The sequence below is a fragment of the Papio anubis genome, chromosome 4 (assembly GCF_008728515.1).
Source record: "Papio anubis isolate 15944 chromosome 4, Panubis1.0, whole genome shotgun sequence".
Taxonomy (NCBI): Eukaryota; Metazoa; Chordata; class Mammalia; order Primates; family Cercopithecidae; genus Papio; species Papio anubis.
In genome coordinates, this window is record NC_044979.1 from 39493026 (window position 1) to 39516882 (window position 23857).

General features: G+C 32.2%; 1 long non-coding RNA gene across 1 annotated transcript in view; it reads left to right on the top strand.

Moving 5' to 3' along the window:
* Positions 1–503: 503 nt before the first annotated feature.
* Positions 504–23857, top strand: part of LOC103883200 — a 76616-nt gene continuing 53262 nt past the window's right edge. Inside the window, exons 1-2 of the long non-coding RNA XR_645340.4 lie at positions 504–638; positions 4455–4542. This is a non-coding gene — a long non-coding RNA (uncharacterized LOC103883200). The remainder of the gene's footprint in view (positions 639–4454; positions 4543–23857) is intronic.

Sequence of the window (23857 nt, forward strand, 5' to 3'; positions counted from 1 at the left end):
TTGGGTCCAGCCAAAGCCAGGGTTCCACTGTACAGTACATTTTCTCCCTAAAGCCAAGGAAGGAAATGAGAAAATCTGTCTTTGTGTGTCTTGCCAGCATTTTTGTTCTTTTAAGTGTTATTATACCTTAGTAAGAAGCGAGCTTCATATGTTTTATCTCTTTTTCATTCATAATCATGCTGTTTTCATATGTTAGAAATACTTTGTCTTTTATAAGTAAGTCTATATTATGAAATAATTTACTCAGTTCTTAATATTGACATCTACTTCAGGGATGACTGTACAATTTTTGACATAATATCAAATTCTTGCACTCACACACACACACACACAAATCCTCCAAATTTTTACAATATTAAAGTTTTTAAATTATTTTAAATACATTAGTACAGGGAAAATATAAGCATAAAATTATAAAATACTAAATGAAAGGCTCTCATGACAACAGTACCATCACTGCATTGCTGCCAAAGTAAAACGGATGGTCAGATGGTGAAGTGCCATCAGCCTTAGTGTTCTGAAACAGTTGTGAAGCTACCAACATGAAAAGGTTCACTCTGGACACTTCAATTTCAGTGTTTGTTATAATACAAGTGAGATGTCTCCAAAATATTAAAGATGAGCATATTAATTAGACGGTAAGATGTTAAATATTTTATATTCTATAGTTTTGAAAATGTGTTACTGTTAAAACAAAAGAAGCAATCACCAATCAGACTGGTTTAGAAGCCTTCTTTCAATAATATGATGTAATATAACCTAATTATTTTGTAATTATAATTTATGTCCTAATCATTGCACTCCAAATACAAAATTATGCTGGTTTTGTTTTCATTTTTCTCCCCTTGTGGAGCTTGAAAACCTGCAAAATGCTAAGCTAATGATATTTTCCCTTTAAATGTTAAAAAGATAGCTATGTATACTGGTTCAAAGTAAAATTTAAAAGCCTAAAATATTTTATCAACTCTGAAATATTTTAATTAAGTCATATTTATATTTTTGTATGACTAAATATCTCCATTATACATATAAGTATATTTATATATTTCCATTATAAATTTTATAAATATATTTACATAGGCTTACTTTGGATATATTTTTGTCAGTTTTTCAGATGATCTGATATAACAGAATCATTTACGTTTCAAATAAACATGATGCAGCATTTCAAATGCACATAATTCACTCTTTACTTGATGGGTCTTTTATTGTATTTATTTCCAAAATCCCAGTTTCTTCTATTATTTTTTCCTTAGAAGGCAGATAAATTTGAAAAAACATGATTATAAAAGTAAATTTAAATCTCACATTTCCCCAAAGATAGGAGAGAAAAACAATCAGCAATTTGTCTATGGGGAGAAAAATTTTCCATTCCAAGGATGTAAACACCTTCATAAAGATTAATATTTTCTATCGAGTATTTAAAATTTCAGCATTGGTATTAGGGGTAAGACAGACTATTTGTTAGATCACTCTTGAATCAAAAAATAATAATAATTGCTGTGAATGCAAGTAACATAAGCCTGCCTGACAAACAGAATGACATTTCGTATTCTAAAATATGTCACAATTATATTTGAATCTAATTTAATTTTTCTACCAGCAGGATATCTTAAAACAGATGCTTTTAAGAATGTCATACACATCTACTCTGTTTATCTCACATTGCTTTGCTTCCTTTTTGTTTTTAATTGCTTCTCTCTATGTAGCAGCAGTCTTATAATTCCTGACTGGTTCAGTAACCCCATGACTCACACATAAATTACTCTATAAAATTGCTTGTACAATCTATACCCTACCTAGACGTTTCACATGTAAGGGCTGACAAATAGAGACTATCACAGAATTAAATTTAGGGCTCTAAACCAAAGTTAAAACTCAACTAAGTAAAACTGTATTTTGTGAACTGAGCTTAGGTGAGCTGAGGTTATTAATTTAATATTTCTCAGTGCGCTTCCTATCTGCAAAATGGGAGGATTAGGTGAACCATTAGTGGAGTTCTGAGTAAGAAGTTTGAATCAATGGATGCTCATCACTTAAAAGTTAGAATAAGGTGACTTTGCCCATTCAAATATAATTAGTTAATTTTCAAAAATTTTACTTTCATTGTCTTTATGTTTAAAAATATTTTAATATGTGAGTATATCTGAAGACCAGATAATTTGGTATCATCACCAATAGAAGTACATCCTTCTGTGTTCAGACAAGAGCATTGAATTGACTCAACTTTGTCTTTATAAGGGCCACTGGGTAAAAGTCTTACTTCACAATTAATCTCTGAAATTTTAGGGAAAGGTTTTTACTCTTTATTTACCTATCTAATGAAGAATTAGTTAAAACTGATTCTTTCTAAGAATGTTATTTAGTCTCCTTTCTAGTTACAAATCTAAAGACTGAATATAACAGAAAGTCATATAGGTTCCAACTATGTAAGAAAACATACAAATGAGTAATTTTTTCAAAGCCTAACTCAGAATTACACATTTGTGTTATTATCATAGATAGATAAATAATAAAAACTTTCCCTAAAATTTCAGAGATTGTGAAGTAAGACTTTATCATTTCTTAAAATCCTATACTGAAGGCAATCAGCACGAGAAATATACTAGTTAAACTTGCATCAGTGCATTTGAGATAGTAATTTCATTTTTATCAGTTTAACTTAAGTGCCTTTCTCAAATATGATAGAGCCTAAACATCCTTAAATGAAAAAAATCTATATACAGTGTTTAAACAAAAATCATAGGCAAAATAAAGTAAATCCAGACTTATTCTGGTCTTTTGTTTGTTTGTTTACAGTCATTGAATTTTCTAGCGGCATTTATTTTACCGCCACTCTACCTTGGTAGTATCAGAAGTAATACAAAGCAGACATTTTCCACCTGGGGAGATTAGGGTATCTGTAAGCATCAGCACTACAGAACTCATCTGAAAATGCATATCTTTATTGTAATGTTATGTGTACACAAGTGTATGTTCAGTCATATGTATTTTAGGTATACTATTTGTGTGTTTTATAAGTGTCTTTTCACTAAATTTTTATTATCACATACCAGTCTCAAAATAAATTACAGGGAAAACTGCAAATGGCAATTTTACAATAATGGAGTAATGTTCTTAAGTATATATCATATACGAAAAGCAATAATGTTCACAATTATTTGTTTTTAATTTGGTTAATTAAATTGAGAAACCAATGCAACAAGTGATAGAAATTATTGCTAATATGATGGTTTAAAAATGAATTTATTTGAGTGTTTAAAGAATACTTTGGTAAATGTATGGCAAAGAAGAGATAAATCTTTCTTACAAAATCATTGCAAATAATATATGCAGATATTTCTTATTCCAGAAGGTAGAACACAATTCCTATCTCCCCACTCTCCACTTTTGATGTTAGAGTAAACTTAATGATTCACTTCCAAAGAGAAGGCTAGAAAAGCTACAAATAGCAACTTAAAGAAGAAATACCTGGCAAGCACACACAGGTGATGAAACATTATGGGGGCCATCAAGTAGATACTATAATAGGCCATGATGAGATTACTTCACCTATGTGGTATTCTGTCCAAGACCTCATAACCCCAGTCTAATTATAAAAAAAACAAATAAGCAAGGCCTGGCGCGGTGGCTCACGCTTGTAATCCCAGCACTTTAGGAGGCCGAGACGGGCGGATCACGAGGTCAGGTGATCGAGACCATCCTGGCTAACCCGGTGAAACCCCGTCTCTACTAAAAATACAAAAAAATTAGCCAGGCGTGGTGGCGGGCGCCTGTAATCCCAGCTACTCGGGAGGCTGAGGCAGGAGAATGGCGTGAACTCGGGTGGCGGAGCTTGCAGTGAGCCAAGATCGCCTGGGCAACAGAGCGAGACTCAGTCTTTTTTTTTAAAAAAAAAAAAAAAAAAGCAAACAAATAAAACATTGAAGAAACTCAGATTGAGGCATTCTACAGGATACTTGGCCATTTTACCCCAAGACTATCAAAGTAAAAGGAAAAATAAAAAGGACACAACTGAGAAACTGTCACAAACCAGAGGAAACTGGGGAGACACAGTAACTAAATGCAAATAAACCCAATACACTCAACTGGATTCTAGATAATAAACAGTACAATAATGGAAAAGTAATTATTAATAAAAATCAAATACATCTTGGAGTGTGGTTAATCAATAGTGCACCAGCATTCGTTTCTTAGTTTTGATAACTGTGCCATAGGTATGCAACTTGTTAATAATAGAGGAAACTAAGTGAGATGTGTACAGTAATTCTGAATTGTCTTTGAAACTTTTCCATAAATATGATATTCAAAAAAATAAATTTATTGAAATATAAAACAGAACCAAAACAGTATTTGGGTCATGGTACAATATAACACATACAATCAATGGAAGCTCTCTTCGCTAAATATATCTTAGTTTTCTATTTAGGTTAAATTGTGTCATTTATCCTCAGCAAAACATATGCCCAGAAGCCGGTGCCATGAGAACTCATAACTAAGAAGGTGTTCTGTCTCCCACCAGTGAAGTCTATGAAATTTCAGGTATGTTTGGCACCAAAACTTTATCCTACTTATATTTGTTTTTAAGTCTGTATAATAAAATTAACTACCAATACCTTTGAGCTTCAGGAGCATTAATATTTTGAGAACTATGTATTTTGTAAAGGCACCAACAAGGTGAAGGTGAAATACCTAAATTTTGCTGTAATACTGATACTACCACTTTTTCCATGAGAGAAAATCCTAAAAATCCAGGTTTATCTACTGATATTATTTCACAGTTTTTTTTTTTAAGTTCCTGTTATCCTTCAAATGAAATAGACCAGAAGGTAAGAGATCATATTTCAGGTGACATATAGCAAATATAGTGACTAAGCAGAGAATTCATATTTAGGTGCAAAGTAAGGTCAAATTTTGTTTGTCACTGTCTAGCTATGCAATCTTAAATAATTTTAAAGTTCTTTCTATTAATCAGTATCCTCACCTATAAAATAATAGAACCAAACTCCTTGAGTTCTTGTGAAGATTAGATGTGTTAATATATGAATAACACGTAAACTAGTACAAAATAACATAAATTCCGTATAACTTTTAGATATATTAATTTATTCAAAAAGACACAGTAGAACCCCAACAAACAGACTCGTTCTCAAGAATCAGCCTCCGTTTAAACCAACTGGTCAAATTCAGTTCAGACTACAAAGAGTAAGAGGGTAATTTTGTGATAAACAATAGCTATAGAAAACATGACAATTCTAATGAATACCAATGTGACCAAAATATACTAGACCATGGATCTGCAAATTATATGAATCTTACAAATATTAGACAGTATTATTCCAAAATATTTTAACAGTATCAATACACAAATAACTTTTACAATATGAAATATGCAGCAATGAGAAAGTGTGAAACTATGCAAAATAAGTCACAACTGAAATGCCTACTTTGGTATTGAAGCTAGTTAAATGGGTCTGCTGATTCTGAAGCACTGGTAAGAATTTCACTAGTTTTTGGTCACAGATTACAAATCAGTTCCATGATCAGGCTTTTTGTACTGTTAAAGAAAAATTATTCAATGGCACTTGTTAAAGCAAGTAGTAAGGTAAATTTTAATCAGTACTACTGCATAGTATTGGATTTTGCAGTAGAGGAGAGACTGGGATCAACTCAGAATACAGCATACACAATTGGAAATCTACAATCAAGGAGCAGGGGGTGGTAAGGCATGTCAGTGCATGGAAAATTACTAAACATGAACCTCAAGAGTTAGTGGGATTCTAGTTGAACCAACCTGATAGGATTTGTACTGAAGATAAACCACGGTAATGAGACATCATCTGAGGGATACTGAAGGATGAGAAGCTTGATCAGATATGGAGGATGATCAGATATCAAGTGTTGGGAAGTTCTTGATAAAGTGACCTGGCAGTGTTCTTCTTCAAACTAAATTTTACAAGCAGGTGCACAGATGTGCCTAAGAGAAAATTCAAGAGTATGACTGAAGTTTGATCAAGCCAAGAGTCTTTGTGAATATCCCCTTACTGGTCAGTGAAGCATGAATGGAGCTAAAGGAAGTTCTACCTACTAATGAAAAAAATAAGATTAAACACCGATTTTACTATCATTGATCATATTTATCGTCTTCAAATAAGAAATCATCTGACATGTACAAAATCTACAGTGCATTATAGTATTGCTAATTATAGTATTGCTAATCAAAACAGGCAGAATCTATTTTTCAATATAACTTATCCCTGAAAGTATATGCTAAAATGAGTAATAAAAAGAGTCATATTGTCTCAAACAAAAATATGCCATCAGTTAAATTCTCAATATATTTTACATAAAGTCATGTTAAAGGAACTTATATTAGGAATTTGATAGATTTTTCTTTGAATTTCAAAGAGTTGTTATCATATCTGGTGAGTTTTAATGTATAATCAGAGGTTTACAAAAATGGATGTTAGATGATAGCACAAACACACACATTCACACATACACACCTAAAATACATATGAGATAGTAGAATTATTGTAAATTGCTCAAAGCTCTGCAAAATATTTTACTCAAAGTCCTATTATATTGAAATACATACTGATTGTAAGAGATCACCTGATGCATTTCAATGTGTACACAAAGAATTTTAGAAAATAACATCAAAAAGAATAGAGACTTGAACAATAGATGTATGAGTCAGGCTGAATCCTTAAATTTAATATGACAAAAGATAAGAAGTGAAAAACAGCTGAAAAGATTAAGTAGTAAAACATATAGTCTCAGAATAAAAGGTTTATATGGTATTAGGAAAAAAATTAAAATTATCAAATAATATTAAACACACTTAAAATACCATTAGGAATAATCAAGTCAATGGATAATGCAGGGTGAAACCAGGTTTCTCATTGTTGGACAGGAAATTTATAGATAATTAAGGGGAAGAGGCTAGAATGATACATTTATTAATGGCTTAGATTTGAGACACTAGTAAGGAATCATGGTTAGGATAATAAAATTAAAGGTGGTTACAGATACAGATATTTATAAATATGTAAATACATAGATAAGTATTTGCATATATATTTATGCAACATGTATATGTATATGTATATATGCTGGGTAAGTAAGTCTTCAATGGCAATGAGCACACTTAGTGTAAAATCTTGGTTGTTAATATGATTATCTAATAAAGAAAATAAGGGATCTTTGGAGAAAAGATGGTTCTAGGACTTACGCAGGAAATATACGTGATGAGATTGAAATACTTTGGTTTAATATAAAGTAAGTGCAAAAAGTAAATTTTTTAAAAGACTACATCTTGGAACAGAAAATGACATTAAGTAAAGAATAAATCTGAATAAAATGTGAGCTATTGTTAACAATACTGAATCAACATTTGTTAATTAATTGTGACAAATGTATCTTGTTAATGTAAGATGTTAACAGTAGGGGAAACTATGTGCTAGTATATTTGGGCATTTTCTATATGGAAACTATCTCATCAATTCTCACATGAGTATAAAGCTGCTTTAAAAATAAGGTCTGTTATAAAACAATAAACCTTCACTTACATTAAAAATAAACTTACAACACTTACACTACAAAGAAAGTCCTCTCACCTTTCTATTCTATATCTCTAATTACTTTTCTCTAAGTTGAATAAATTAAGAAAGTTGATTATGAAAGTTCCCCAATAATAAACACATATGTGACAACAACCATAGAAATAGAGACTTGAACTAAAGTTATGTCCCAATAATAAACACAAATTATTGCCAAAAGCTCTACTTAAGAACTACCTGGATTTATGTAAGTAACTAGCACCATTCTAGATTGTCATAAATTTATACTTTGTATCTTTGATCCCTATATCTGTATAGTTGCAAAAAAGTTAAATACCCTACTATAAAAAGTATGAATATGTGACAATTATATATACATAAAGGTAAAGAAAATAGTTGAATGAAAGTTTGACATATAAGCTATATCAACACATAGCATAATGTAACAAAAAATTGATTTCAAATATGACCTTGGATTCCACTAGGGAAATTAACTCATGGGAAAAGTGATTTTTCAGTCTGATTCTGAGCGAATTAATCAACATGTAATAAGAGAGAAAAGGCCAAGTGTCCTCGAGAGTGAGGAGGACAAATGTCATAACATTTTTTATGTATTTTTGTTATTAAATTAAGGTTTCCATTTTATTTATTATCAAAAAGTGTATTCTTTCATTTTATAATCATTTACAACATATTTTTCCCTAAAAACTTTGCTTTTTCAAAATTTGAGTAGTCATACTATATGGCAACATTTTGTTATCCTCCCTTTTCTTTGAAAGGATGCACAAATATTCCAAATTACTTTTGTTGCCTAATCACAGAGGAAAACAAAGCAAAACAAAACAGTTGTCAATTTGTTACATAAAATCCTCCAGGAAAAATAAATGCACCCAGGGAAATACTGGCTTGCACAACAAAAGAAAAATACTCTGTCTTTTCCATAATTTAAACTATTTATTAAACAATAAACAGTTTAATATTAAACAATGAAGAGTTTAATATCCACATCAGTTCTTTTCTTAATTTATTAGTTTCTTCAGTCATTTAACTTTTCAATGATCCTTCAAATCTTAAAGAAGAGTCAGTGAGCTGAAGTTTATCTAAATAAATCAAGAACGCGTACGACGAAGTTAGTCATTAAGAGTCTCTGAAAATAATAGACTACTTCTGCCATTCTGAGACTAGAAAGAAGCTAAACATATTTACAACTTAAGCAATTCAACAAAGTAACCCTCAGAGCAATATTTTTTATATAAATAATGTTGACTGAAGCTATAAGTCTAGTATATAAATCACTGTGAGTACAGAAATAGTCAAATATTATCATAGTAAGGAGAACTTTAGAAGAAAATTGTCAGGATACAATAAAGAACAACCAGAAAGCACCCACTTACTGACAATCTCTCATCTTGCATAGCCTAGTCATTGAGTCATCGCTAGGTAGACCATTGGATCCTGTACGTGCCTGCGTCACCAACACAGTGCATTATGTAACACTATGGATAGTCTAAAGTCTCCGCTTCATGTTTCCTTTCTTCCTCTCCATCCCCTCTTTGAGTAGATGTTTCTATGGCCAAGATACTCAGCATCAGGAGTCTGAATCTCTCAGATTCTTCTCCCATCTCGCTTATCTCAGAGAATCTACAAGATACTGAGAACTTCCCCTGTTTACCAAGGGCACTTATGAATATAAACATGACAGATTATTACTTTATTAAGCTAAAATAGGACAGTCCTCTGATATCACATCAAAACTTAACATAATATTTTAAATCTCAAATCAGTCTAAAATATGTTTTAATCCCATGTAAAATACATTTTTTATTGAAAATGTAATTAAATGCTTAGAAAATAAAGGTTTAAAATAAATTTATTTTTTTCAACATGGCACATTGAAAATAGTACAGGAAAATATGTTTTTAATAAATTCAGTATGGATAGAAGAACGTATATTAATTTGCCCAATAAATGTCTGCATCATTAAAATAATGCCAATGCAGAAAAATCAGTCAGTGCGAGAATGCCATGTGAGAGCTAACAACAGTGTTTTAACATTACTTTTAGTTGCATTTAGACACCTTACAAATTTGGTATGTGATGTGACCAAACATGATGAAACTAGTTTTCTGATCTTTGACAAGCGTGTCAAAAACACACAATTGTAAAATGGTAGTCTCTTAAACAATTGGTGTTGGTAAAACTGGATATGGGTAAGAATGAAATTAGACTCCCATTTTACTCCATACACCAAGATAAACTAAAAATGCATTAAAGATTTAAGTATAAGACCTGAAACTGTAAGCTCTTTGAAGAAAACATACAGAAAAATCTTGGCATTGGTCTTGGCAATGATTTCTTGGGTTTGACACCAAAAGCACAGGCAACAAAAGCAAAAACAGACAAGTGGGCTACATCAAAATAAAAGCTTCTGCACAGCAAAAGAAACAATCGACAGAGTAAGAAGGCAACCTACTAAGTAGGAGAAAATGCCTTCAAGCCATAAATCATTTATTAAAAATGGATAAAGGGCTGAAACAGACGTTTTTTCCAATGAAGACACACAAATGGCCGCCAGGTATATGAATGGGTGCTCAACCTAACTAACTGTCAGAGAAAGGTATGTCGAAACTATCATGACTATCACCTCATACCTCTCAGGATGGCTGTCATCAAATGAAAAAAAGATACTCGATGGCAAGGGTGTGGGGAGAATAAAACCCTTATACACTTTTGGCGGAAATGTATAATAGTGCAACCACTATGAAAAAAAATATGGAAGGTCCTCATTAATTAAAAAAAAGACTTACCATATGATGCAACAATCTCATTTGTAAGTACATATCCAAAATGATTAAAATGGGAATTTCAAAGAGCTATCTGCACCTCCCATTTTTTATTGCAGCATTATTCACAATAGCCAAGAGGTAGAAACGAGGCATATGCCCATTGATAGGTTAATTGACAAAGCACGTGTGGTATATATGAACAATGGAATATCATTCAGTCTTAATAGCGAAAAAATCCTACCATTTTTGATAATACGAATGAACATAGGTGACATTATGCTATGTAAAATCAGTCAGTCACAGAAGGACAAATACTACATGGCTTCACTTATATAAAGTATTTAAAAATAGTAAATACTTTATGTAGTAACAGAAAGCATAATGATGGTATCTCACTTTTCTGGAAAAGGAACAGAAAATAAATCCTAAATAAAGATGTCAGAGACCAATAAATACAACAGAAAATAAAGAGAAAGCAAACATCAAAATATAGAAAATTGTCAATGTAAATTATTTATTTGAGAAGTCTAATAATATTAATAAAATTCTAGGAAGACAGATCTAGGAAAAAATGTAGAAGAAGGTATCCACCAATGCCAACAATGGAAAAATTTAAGAGTCTAAATATGTAAATAAGACAGTATATTTTGAAAAAGAATAAAACTTTTCTCCAAAAAAAATTGGCAAAATATTTGGAAGACATAAATTTATTGAAATATATTACTTGGAATAGCTCTTTATTTTAAAGAAACTGTATCTAGTTTAAAAATATCATGAAGAAAAGTCTAACCTCAATTAACTTCATTGTTGAATTATCACAAAATTCTACGAAAGAAATAGTATCAATTGCACATGCTCATTTTGTGGAAGGAGGAAAGGAAGAAATGTGTCCCATCTAATTTTATGTGACCAGTAACTATTTTATGTGACAAAAAGTATGCAAAGAAAAATGATAGGTCAATCTCTTTCATAAACATTAGCAAACAATCCTAACAAATACATTAGTAAATTAGTTTCAGTGATATGTAAATAGAATGTCATTGATTTATTCTAGAAAGCAACTTTGATGAAGCACTCAACAGTCAATGTGCACATCAAGTAAAAATAGAGGAAAAAACATGATTGAGTAGGCTCAGAATAAACATTTCTAAGTAGTCTAAACTAGAGTATTCGCAAAACAAGCAGTATTAAAATAATACAGTAAATATCATACCTAATGGTTAATTATTGAAATATTTTTCTCTGAGGTTGGGAAGGAGACAAAGATGACTGCTACTAACACTTCCATTTAAAATAATACAAGTAGCCTTTACCTGACCTAAAGGTAAAAATAAATTTAGGAAAACATGCAAGTACATACAACAAAGACAGGAATAAATAAAACTATCATCAGGTATGTCATAGCATTGTAAATAAAGATAATCCGAGTAACCACAAACAAGTTTATAAATGAATTTATAAATGAACGTACCAGTTTGAGAAGATCACTAGATACACAGTAAATAAGCAATAAATCAAATTTTAATTTTATAAAAACAAAAAGATAAACTTTTGAGTAGTATTGAAATATCACAAAATATCTAGGAACTTTTTTAAAAAAAAATTGTGCAAAACCTCCCAACTGAGGCATAATTTTTAAAAGTAAAATAAAAAGGCAAATAAAGAGAGGGTTACACAATGACTACAGTTTGAAGAATTTAACATGGAAAGATGTCAGATTTAAAATAATCACAAATGAAATTCCATCGGCACAAAAATACAGAAGGTTATTTAAAGAACAAAGCTGAAGGATTTGAACTAACAGAGAGCATAATCTACTGTTACTAAGACAGTGTAGGTGCAAGAATAGTCATACTGACCAAGTACCCAGAATAAAATAGAGGAACAGATGCACATATACACATATACATAGATGATTTATGCCAAAGGTGACACTGTGGTGTAGTTGTAAAAAAAATAGAATTCAAGACATGTTAGTGGCTCAATTGTATAGTCATCTGTGAAATAATATGTATCTGGATCTTTATTTTACCCTCTTAAAACACACACACAAATACACGAACTGAAGATCTTAATACGAAGACAAACAATAAAGGAAAAACATGGGAGTGTCTTTGTGAACATAGAGTAGATAAGCTTTCCGAAAGGGGCTCAGACAACACCAGTGATAAGAAAAAATGATAACTTAAACTAAATTATACTATGTTCAAATGAAAAACTTCTCTCTAAACTCTTAACAGAGTAAAAGGGCATCCAGGAATTGGGAGAAAATACTTCTAATAAATTTTTCAGCAAAAGATTTACATAATATACTGCATGTCTTCCCTTAGCATTGTAGATAGGTTCTTAGAAACTGTAACTTTAAGTGAAATAAAACTAGCAGGACCTCAAATAAATTAATTTTGTTATAACACTGATGAGAAAGAAAACTTTTTTTAAAAAAAATCAGTTTTCTTAAATGTATAGTTTCAAAGAAGTTGTGGGTGCTGTTCGGTAAGGTTTTGCATATATATTAAAAAAGAAAAAAAAAACAGAATAACTCAGAAAAAATGGTAAACATTTGAGCTCACACTCCATTGATGAGAATATGCAAATAATCAATAAATATTTGAAAATATTCCCAAGTTAAACAGATATTATTAAAAGAAATGCAAAACAATAATGCAACATCATTTTCCACCCACCAAAATGGCTGAAACGAAACAAAAACAATCACATCAAATTTTGAATTTGTGATGAAATTGGAACTCTCATGCACTGCAAATGCTTTAGAAAACTTTTCAATGATATCCACTAAAAGTAAGCATTTGCAAATCCTCTGGTCCAGCAATTCCATAGGATACACCCCCAGTAAATGTGTTCACATAGTTTCCTAAAGATGCATACTATGCTCTCAAACAATTAAGTCTCTTGAAAAAGATATATACTATAATGTTTAAAGCAAAACTATTTTTAATGGATTCAAACTGGAAATACCCGTGTCCATCAACAGAAGAATGATAAATGTGTTGTGCTATAGTCACACAAAGAAATACTGTGTAGCAAGGAGAATAAATGATCTATAATTACACATAGTTATGTGGCTAAATCTTATGATATATTGTTAAATGAAAAAAGCCAAATGCAATACAGTATATTATGTTAGTATTTTTTTATATCAAGTAAAAAAAAAATGGGTGGAAAGGTGAGCTTCTGTGTGCTACGTTTCTATTCCTTGATCCGGTTACTAATCACATGAGTGCATCCCGTTTCTGAAAATCAATTGAGTTGTATGCAATTAAACATGGAATTTTTCATATACCTTACACTTCTGTATTATGTAGGAAAACAAAGGAAATATAGGGCCATAATCAACTAATGTTGAGGAAGACTCTTGCCTTAGCACCTATGCATTCCAAGGATGTCAGCTCAGTAAAAACACCCTACTGTGGGATATTGGGTGGAGATGGGTGGATGGAATTGTTAAAGCCACTCCTTTATTCGCAATACCCTTACAAATAGAACTTTTCTCTTATTATTGTGGTATAAAAAGTACTTAAGAATTCAAATAAGGATTCTGATAATTAGGTCACATTATAAAACATTCTGCATTAAGCAATTCTAAGATAAGTATGGTACCTGTTGAAAGGAGGTAAGAGAAATCTTGGAAGTCCTGTTCAGTTATTTTAGTCCAGGAGGAAGTCTTTAGAAGGTCAGAAGATGACTGGAAGAAGGTGTTTTTCCTCTCTCTCAAGAAGGGTTCTTTTGTGAAGAGAAAGGGCAAGCCAGAGCTTAAATATATAAACTGTTATTAGACATATGAAGGGATTGCTGTTGTAAAGGTACTGTATAAAATATATAATAATAAGTACAAAAGGAAAAATAGAATTCTGTGAGTTTATGTTTTTTATACATTCTCCCAATTTCTTACATTCTCATACATTTTAGAACCCCAGACTCACTGTAAGAAACCCAACATCATCTCCAAAATACCAAAACACACACACACACTCACACACACACACTTTTTACCTCTTAGCTTTCATTTGTTTTGATGCCTTTATATTACCATACTCTAAAAAGGTCTAATTTATACATCCTAAGGTGAAACATGTACAATGACTGTGACTCAGGGAACTGAATGGTGAGCAGATGTAAATGAAAGAAATAGGAAGTAGTGTTTTGTGAAAAAACCATGGGGGTCATTAGAATAATAAGGTAGAAGACAGTTTAGGTGGTATTGCATGTTTGGCCAGATAGTTTGCCTTTTAGATTAGGAAACAGACTATAAACAAGGAAGACATTTAATTACCTATGGGTATAGAAGTTCAGAAAATGGGTGTTACTCATTATAAGTTTACATGATACAGATCTAACTCTCAGGGACTAAGACATCTGTCCAATAGTATATCCAGCAGTTGCTCACTCAACCAGGGAACCCATTAGTGTTGTTTTACAATTAATATATTCCGAAAAGCTAAGGCTAGAGTCTGACCTTTTGAAAAATGTCCTTGACATGTTTCTGTTCTTAATATATTTGAAAAATAATAATCTCAGATTGTCAAAATCTCGGAATTTTAGTATTTTTGCCCCAAACTCTAATATTCATTCACCTATCACACAAATAATTGAAATTTAGCAGATACTTACCACAGAAGACAACATTAATGAACATTTCCAATTTATTATTGTGACCAAACAATAATAAATTTGTGTGGTTTGTTAGTAATAGTTTTTTTCTATGTTTCCTATATTTATACTTGTATATAATTGTATTGAAATATGATTTATTAGACAATTGCCTTATTATTTTACCTATGATTTATTTTCTACAATAGCCTGGTTGTTGGTATGTATTAATGTGTAGGATATATATTATACCCTCTAAACTTTATTTCATAAAAATGATCTGAGTGCAGTGGTTCACACCTGTAATCTCAACAGTCTGGGAGGCCACGGTTGGAGGGTCACTGGAGCCGAGTTAGAGGCCAGCCTGAGCAATACAGCAGCACCTCATCTTTACCAAAACAAACCATCTAAAAATTAAGAATATTAGCTGGGCATGATGGTGAGCACCTGTAACCCTAGTTACTTGGCAGGCAAGGTGGAAGAATCCATTGAACCCAGGAACTCCAGGATGCAGTGAACTATGACCACACCACTGTACTCTAGCTGGAGTAACAGAGCGAGACCTTGTTTCTAAACCAAAACAGACAAACAAAAACTTTAGTCCATAACCAGCGTTAATTAATTAGAGTTGCCTATGTTATGTATTGTATGCTGGCAGCAGAAAGTTTAGTCAAAATATCATATCACTTCTATGGGTTAAGAGCCACCTATGTGATTAACTGAATACAGTAACAGGTTATGAGTTATCTGTATGGAAATATATTGTAGTATATGCTATGTGTATGCATATGTACACACACATATCACAAGTGTGATTTATACCTGTGTATATGCAGGTGTCTATCTGTTCTATTTTTTGCTCTTGTCCTTTCACTCTCAAAGTTCTCCTGATATTTTATTATGTACTCATGTCTGTCAAATCGTTTCTGCCTGCTTGTTACTAATTTGGATCAGAGTACTTACTTCTTCATTTGGGGTTCTCTCAATACCTATTTGCAATGGTTAAAACTTTGCTTTGAAGTAACAAGCTTTTACCAACAGTATTCCTGAAGATATGTAGGCCAATATGTTCTACAAATGCCACATGCCCATCTATCACCCTTGGCACAGCCATTTTTTATGGTTTCTTTAATTTAAGCTCTATATCCCTAGAACTTTATGTGTGTAGACTTTGCACTCACTAACACCCCTACTACTCCCCATGATTTCTCTGCTTGACAGCAGATTAGTCAAGAAAGCAATGTGCTTTGGATTGAAAAGTTAAGGTTTGAGGAGAGTTTTCAAACTGCCACGTACTGTTCTAAGTATTTAATAGTGTTAGCTTAGTTAATCCTCAAAGAACCCAATGATCAATTAACATTGTTATTTCCATTTTACTAACTGGGGCATAGAGTGATGTATCCCAGGCAGACCCTGCCTGTGCAAGCAGCAGCTTTCCTTTGGAGCATATGCTCTGAGTCTGAATGTGCTATGCAGCTTCAAGTAACTTCCTGATTTGGTTTCCTAGCCGCTAACCCAATTGAATGCATTATTAGGTACCTTTGGTTTTATTCTCTCTTGGGATTTTTACATGAAAACAAAAATTCCTTCTGAATTTTTTCCTTGGCACAAAATCAAAGAAAACCAAAAACTTCCCTTTCTACCTCACATTCCATCAGCCCCTAAGACTTCTATCAACTTAGTCTATTGTTTTGTAATTGTGATTTGTGCTTCCCATTTCTTACCTAGCCTACACACTTTGTTATGCTTTTGAAAATTCAGTCTATTCTTCCCTACAATGTTTTTAATGGTATGTCTTCATATTGTTCTCAAAATAAACCCAAACTTTCCAGAAGTAATAATTTTTATGTGCCCTTAGAAATCACAACAGCAGTAAACTATTTTTAAGTAAATTACTTCTTTAGAACAACACCACTTAATTGAAGATGATTTAAGTAAATATCATATTTGTCTAGAATATTCATTATTTTCTTATAAAACAAAATAATATACATAGATGAGTTTTGTAAATATTTAATTAAATTCCATGCTGATTCAGTTTTATTTTTCATCTTAGTAGAAAATGGACTATTGATTTTAAAACATCGAAGAAGAAGTAGACATAAAATAGTAATAGTTTATTCACGCACATGTCTTCATGTTTGTTAGGGGAAAAACAATCTGAATATTTCTTTGTTAATAGAACCTAAGTGTCTTTGGTTGAAATGTTTATAAAATGTTAAAAAAAATTCTAAAATATGTAATTGCTTGATAAAAAATGTATTCCCAAAACAACGACATTTAGCTGCTCTGTGTTAAAAATCAATAATCTAAGAAATCTTATCAATATTATTGTTCCCTAACTTTTGTTTTTTTATTTTTACTACATGGAATAACGTGTATTCCTGATTCACATAGTGTTTATGCTGCCCTGAAGTTTACTCTCCATTTGAAATATTCTGGGATAAACCTATAAAAATAAATCTATTTGGCTCATGCTGTGTTATGGAGGCTATATATAGTGTGTATTTTTAGGGAGGAACTATTTAGGTTATTTTGCCCATAAATAAGTTTAGATTTCAATTGAAACACACTATTATTCAGTTGAGTCCCACCAACTCCCTTTGTATTTTTATAAAGTGAAAATGATTAAATTATAACAAAAGTATTTTAGTAACTGGCTACAAAGTTTCATGAAATTGACTATGTACTAGACTCTCAAAGATAGCGCTTCATGAGTTTCCCTTTGAGAGTCTAATGTGCAGCCCATTTCATAAATGTTTATAGCCATGAATCTTTTTTATTCTAAAGATGCTATTCTTTACTTATCCATATGTATATATGGTTTCAATATATATGTATATATGTACAGACATACACAGAAATTTACTTCCTTTCATGTACTTCTAACAAGCATAATTTAGATTTCTTTATATGTTATTCATAAGGAAGAAGGGAGAAGTCATGTGGTTTATCATAATTTATTACTACCATCACAACTGGTAATATTCTGCTGCTATTTTTACACTTATTGTAAATAAATACTTTATATTGATTAGATATATTTGTATATTATATATTTTATCATACAAATAATTATACAATTATCTCAATGATACCAGTTATTTTCTTTTATTTACACAAAAAGAGATTTTTAAATTTTAATTTGATTTTTTAAATACATATATTAATTACATTAATTAGTGATTTGAAGTTGGGCTGAAAAATAAAAGCAAAACTACTATCATAGCTGGGGTTAATCAGATGATTAGATCATCAGTAAAGGTTTTAAGATGTCCAAAACAACTTCCCAAGTTATGTGGGCAAAATATTTCAAAATCAAATTTGATCGAAGATCTGCATGAAGTTATATAACTGCAATCCTTAGTCTAGGAAACAGAACACGCCTGTGTGTGTGTGTGTGTGTGTGTGTGTGTGCGCGCGCGCGTGCATGTACACGTGCATATTTGTATATTATATATAAATTTATATAATCTCTATATAGCTGTATATATATATTTGATCTCAAAATACATATGAAATTAGTGCAGGATGTATTCCCAACCTATTATTTTCCACCACCAGAGCAGTAACAACAAAATAAACTTATTTACAACAATAGTAACAAGGACCAGATATTAAATGAGTTTGGTTTTAATTGTATTTATTTTTGTGCATGGTTGTTGATACGGTTTGGCTGTATCCCCACCCAAATCTGATCTTGAATTGCAGTTCCCACAATTCCCAGCTATCGTGAAAGGGACCAGGTGGGAGGTAACTGAATCATGGGAGCAGGTCTTGTGTTGTTCTTGTGATAATGAACATCTCATGACATCTGATGGTTTTATAAGAGGGAGTTTCCCTGCACAAATTATCTCCTGTCCGCCACCATGTAAGAGTGCCTTTTGCCTTCTGCCATGACTGTGAGGCCTCCTCAGCCACATGGAACAGTGAGTCCATTAAACCTCTTTTTCTTTATAAATTACCCAGTATCAGGTATGTCTTTATCAGCAGCGTGAAAATGGAATGGTACAGTTGTGTAATAGTCCTCTTAGCAGATTATCACAATAAACTCTCACGGAAATTCAATGTGTTAGATATTATTCTTATTTTAAAAATGACAAAATAGATGCTTTGTTATAGTAGATGACTTTCCAAAGACAGAAACAACAAGAATCCACATTACTTCAACTATGCCATGATGCTTTTGCTTCTACCATTTTAACTCCATTACTTCATACATTTCTCTTATAACTTTCGCATTAGAAATACAGACCCAGCCGGGCGCGGTGGCTCAAGCCTGTAATCCCAGCACTTTGGGAGGCCGAGACGGGCGGATCACGAGGTCAGGAGATCGAGACCATCCTGGCTAACACGGTGAAACCCTGTCTCTACTAAAAAATACAAAACAACTAGCCGGGCGAGGTGGCGGGAGCCTGTAGTCCCAGGTACTCGGGAGGCTGAGGCAGGAGAATGGCGTAAACCCGGGAGGCGGAGCTTGCAGTGAGCTGAGATCCGGCTACTACACTCCAGCCTGGGCGACAGAGCAAGACTCCGTCTCAAAAAAAAAAAAAAAAAAAGAAAGAAATACAGACCCCAAACATAAGATACTAGATTCCCATATCATTTAATATAGTAGCATTAATTAGTACATCCCACCATAAGTGATAAAGGGAGTAGGCACACATGAGTAATGTACATCCTCTTCAGAAGTCAAAATTGCACCAACAGATTTCACATTACTATCTGAACTCCGCCTCCTGTCAGTTCAGCAAGGACATTAGATTCTCATGGGAGCACAAGTCCTATTAGGAGCTGCATACAGGAGGGATCTAGGTTGCACAGCTCCTTATGAGAATCTAATGCTTGATGATCTGAGTTGAAACAGTTTCATCCCCAACCCATCCCCCCGACCCTGTCAATGGAAAAATTGTCTGCCACGAAATCAGTTCCTGGTGCTGAAAAGTTTGGGAACTGTTTTAAACATTTCACATGCCACTATAATAATTCAACAACACTCAGGTCCTACTTCACTGACGGAACTGGGCAAAGGCTTTTTTCAACTGTCAACCTCATATCTATCCATGTGCTGTCGTCTGTCTCTTACATTCTACTTTCCTGTTTCCGTAAATATACTTTTCATGTTCTTATTCATGCTTTAATCCTCATTTGCTCAATCAAGGAAATCTTTCCAGAAACTATTTTCTTTTACTTTTACATCAGTGTTTTTGCTATTATCCTATGCCCATCAACAAAATATGTTATTTTTCACATTTTAAATTAAAAGAGGAAAACAAGTTATTAATGGCACTTCTGCCAATGAGTACTCAATTATTCCTTCCGTGGTTTTCATCAAATGTCCTGAACAGTATTTTCTATATCCAATGGCTACAATTCTCTCCTTCCTTAATCTGCCTTCAGACTGGACACTTTGTCTCATCAAGTCCCATCCTAGTTTTTTTCTAGATCACCAATAATCTTCACATTATGTGACCTGTGGTAGGCTTAATAATGGCACCCCAAAATATCCATACTCCGATCCCTGGAAGCTGTAAATATTTTACCTTACATTTTTTTAAAAAAAAAGGTCTTTGCAGGTATGATTATGGTAAGGGTCTTGAGATGGGAAGATTATCCAGGATTATATTTTGGGGTTAAATATAATCACAAGGGCCTTTATAAGAGAAATATTAAAGTCAGAAAGAGAGAATTTAAGGGCGGAAGAAGGGACCAAACACAAGAGAAGACAGAAGACGTTTCACTGCTTGTTTTAAAGATGGAGGAAGGAGCGATGAGCTAAGGAATGCTCCTGTTCTCTAGAGGCTGAAAAACTCAAGAATGTAGATTCCTCGCTTTAGACTCCAGAAACTTCAGCTTGTGGAAAACTTGATTTTAGTCCAGCAAAACTGATTTCAAACTTCTGACCTTCAGAACTGTAAGAAAATAAATTTGTGTTGTTTTATGCCTGTAAATTGGTAGTAATGTTTTACAGCAGCAATAGAACATTAATATGTAACTAAAGGAGCAGTCCTCACCTATCAAGTGAATTATGGGATAGATGACGATGATGATGAGAAAGAGAGAGAGAATGAATCAGCAAAACTTACTTGAAAAGGCTTTACATCTTTCATATAATTTCACTTCCTGCTTTCTTAGATACCACAGTCCTTACCTTTGTAATTAATGCACTCTATTTTTATTGTTTATTATTCTACATTTCTCTATTTCAATTAGCAGAAACTTTAAAAAAATAAAAATCTGAGAAAAAAAGTATATGTAAAATTATCCAAGAGAATTTAATAACTTAGAGACCAATATATCCTGTCTATATTCTAAGATAATATTACACAAACAGTAACTTTTTAAATAATACAATTTAAAATTAAATTTAAACTTATTGTATCATAGCCAGTCATTGAATAATTCTATTATTCAATTAAAATTAATACATAATATTTGAGAAAAAAATATTACTTTAGTTCCAAGATTTAGTTTGCTGTTGTTTTTATACTGAATCTAGTTTATACCTTGAAAACTAAAATTTATATTTATTTAAATAATTTCTATATTTTTTCTTCCTTTTACTTAGCTTTTACTTTATTATTTTATTATTTCTATATATTTTTTCCATTTTCTTAATTAGCTTTTATTTTCTAGTTTTTAGGGTAGAAATGCCAATTATTAATTTTAAATATCTTTTCTTTTCTAACAGCATTTAAATGTACTATCAATTATGACACTAAGCATGGTTTTGCCTGTATCACATACATTTTGACATGTTACATATTATCATTAAGTCCAAAATATATCCACTTTTTAAATATCTAATAACCACTTCTTTTATCCCAAAATTATTTAGAAATGTGCTAATTAAGTTCCAAATGTATTCATTAGCTATTTTTCCTGATCTGTTCCCTCCTCTCAGCTTCCACTCTCTGATAGGTTCCAGTGTGTGTTGTTCCCATCATGTGTTCTCACCATTTAGCTTCCACTTATAAGTCAGAATATGTGAAATTTGGTTTTCTGTTCCTGAATTAGTTTGCTAAGGATAATGGCCTCCCTCTCCATCCAGGTCCCTGCAAAGGACATGATCTCATCCTTTTTATGACTGCATAGCATTCCATGGTGTATAACTGGTTGATGAAGTAATCCGTTCAACAAACCCCCAGACACATCTTTACCTGTGTAACAAAGCTGCACATATACACCTCAACCTAAAAGTTAAAACAAAAATAATAAATTCCAAATGTTTAGTTTGATCATTGATATTTATTTACCAATAATTTCCATCTTATTTAACAATGATTTCAAATTCAATTCCACTGTGGTCAGAGAATATTTTCTGAAATTTATGTATGTCCTTTAGAATTTCAGATCTTATAATTTTCAGTCAAAAAGTCCTATTTTATTTTTACGTGTCCTTTTCCTTTTGTTTTTACATATCTTTATTGATGATATGCATCCTTTGCTTTAAATTGTCAGATACATATTTATTTGTCAGTTTTAAGTTATTTTTAAAATATAGCATCTGAGTCACCACAGGCGTATTTGTATGGTTTTTTTTTTTAAATTATGAGTTATATTTTCTGATTCATTGCATGTATAATGTTTCTGGTTAATTTTATGCCAATCATTGTGGACTATACATTGTAGGGAACTGGTGTTACATTACTGTCCTTTAAAAAGCATTGCATTTTGTTTTGAGATACAGTTAAAATAGTGGAGGCCTCTATTAGTAATGTCATACTTGATTTTGTGTTTTGCTAGGGCAACTCTATTTTAATTTTGTCCTCACTCCTAGAATTTGGCAAATACTCTAGAACAAAAGTAGGCAAACTAAAGTTCACCGGCCAAATAATCTGGTTTTTATATGTTTAGTTTTAAAATATATTTTTTCATCATACCAATGCCTATTTGCTTATGAATTATCAGTAGCATCTTTGCCACTAAAATTGCAAAGCTGAGTAGTTGATATGGAGATCATATGGCCATGAAAACCTAAAATAATTGCTAGCTGGCCTTTTATGTAAAAGCTCTGTGGATCTATACTTCTAAACCATAGACTTGCTTTCTCAATAGAATATAGGGTATCTCAAAGGGAATATCTCTACTCCATATGGGTTGGAAGTCTAGAATTTCCAACACCATGAAATCTCTAGTATATTTATTTAGCAGTTGGTATTGCAGTAATTCTTTTTCTTTTTCTTTCAGCCTCATAACACATAGCCAAGCTTTCAATGAGGTCTCTAGAAGAAACAACAGACATTCTGGAGATTTATCTGGGTGTAGCTCTCTCCTTTGTGGTATAATGCTTGACAAATTCCAAAATTCACCATCCTCAAACTTCTATTTCTATTTCCTCAGCTTCTCAAGAGAGCTGCTTTCCACATGGCCTTCATACCCTTGTTCTGCAGTCAGAAAATGCTGTAGGATGAAAGCTCAGACATGTATTTCCCTTCTCTCAAAAATCTAAGACCTGTGCTAACTATAGTAGAAAGCCTGAAAAATGTCATCTTTCATATCTGTTCAGTGCTATCATTGTTTACAATAATAAGGTAAACCTAGCACAATTATCCCACTGTGTCTAGAAGTGAAGCTAACAATAATAATTCAATATTGATTTATACAATGAAAATGTGATATATTTCTCTTTCAGTTAATAGTGAGATTTGGGGTATGTCATAGAAAAATTGTGTGGTTACCTTCCACATTTAAACCTGCTAGACAATCTGCCAGTGGACAGATAATCAAATTTTGAATATAGTCTACAACTCTGTAGGAATTAGAAACAGAAGTTATAGAAGAGATAATGAAAGTATAATTTTTTAATTAACAGAAAAACTTTCTCAGTATTTATTTTAATTTAGATACTGAGTCTCGCTCTGTTGCCCTGGCTGGAGCGCAGTTGCACGATCATGGTTA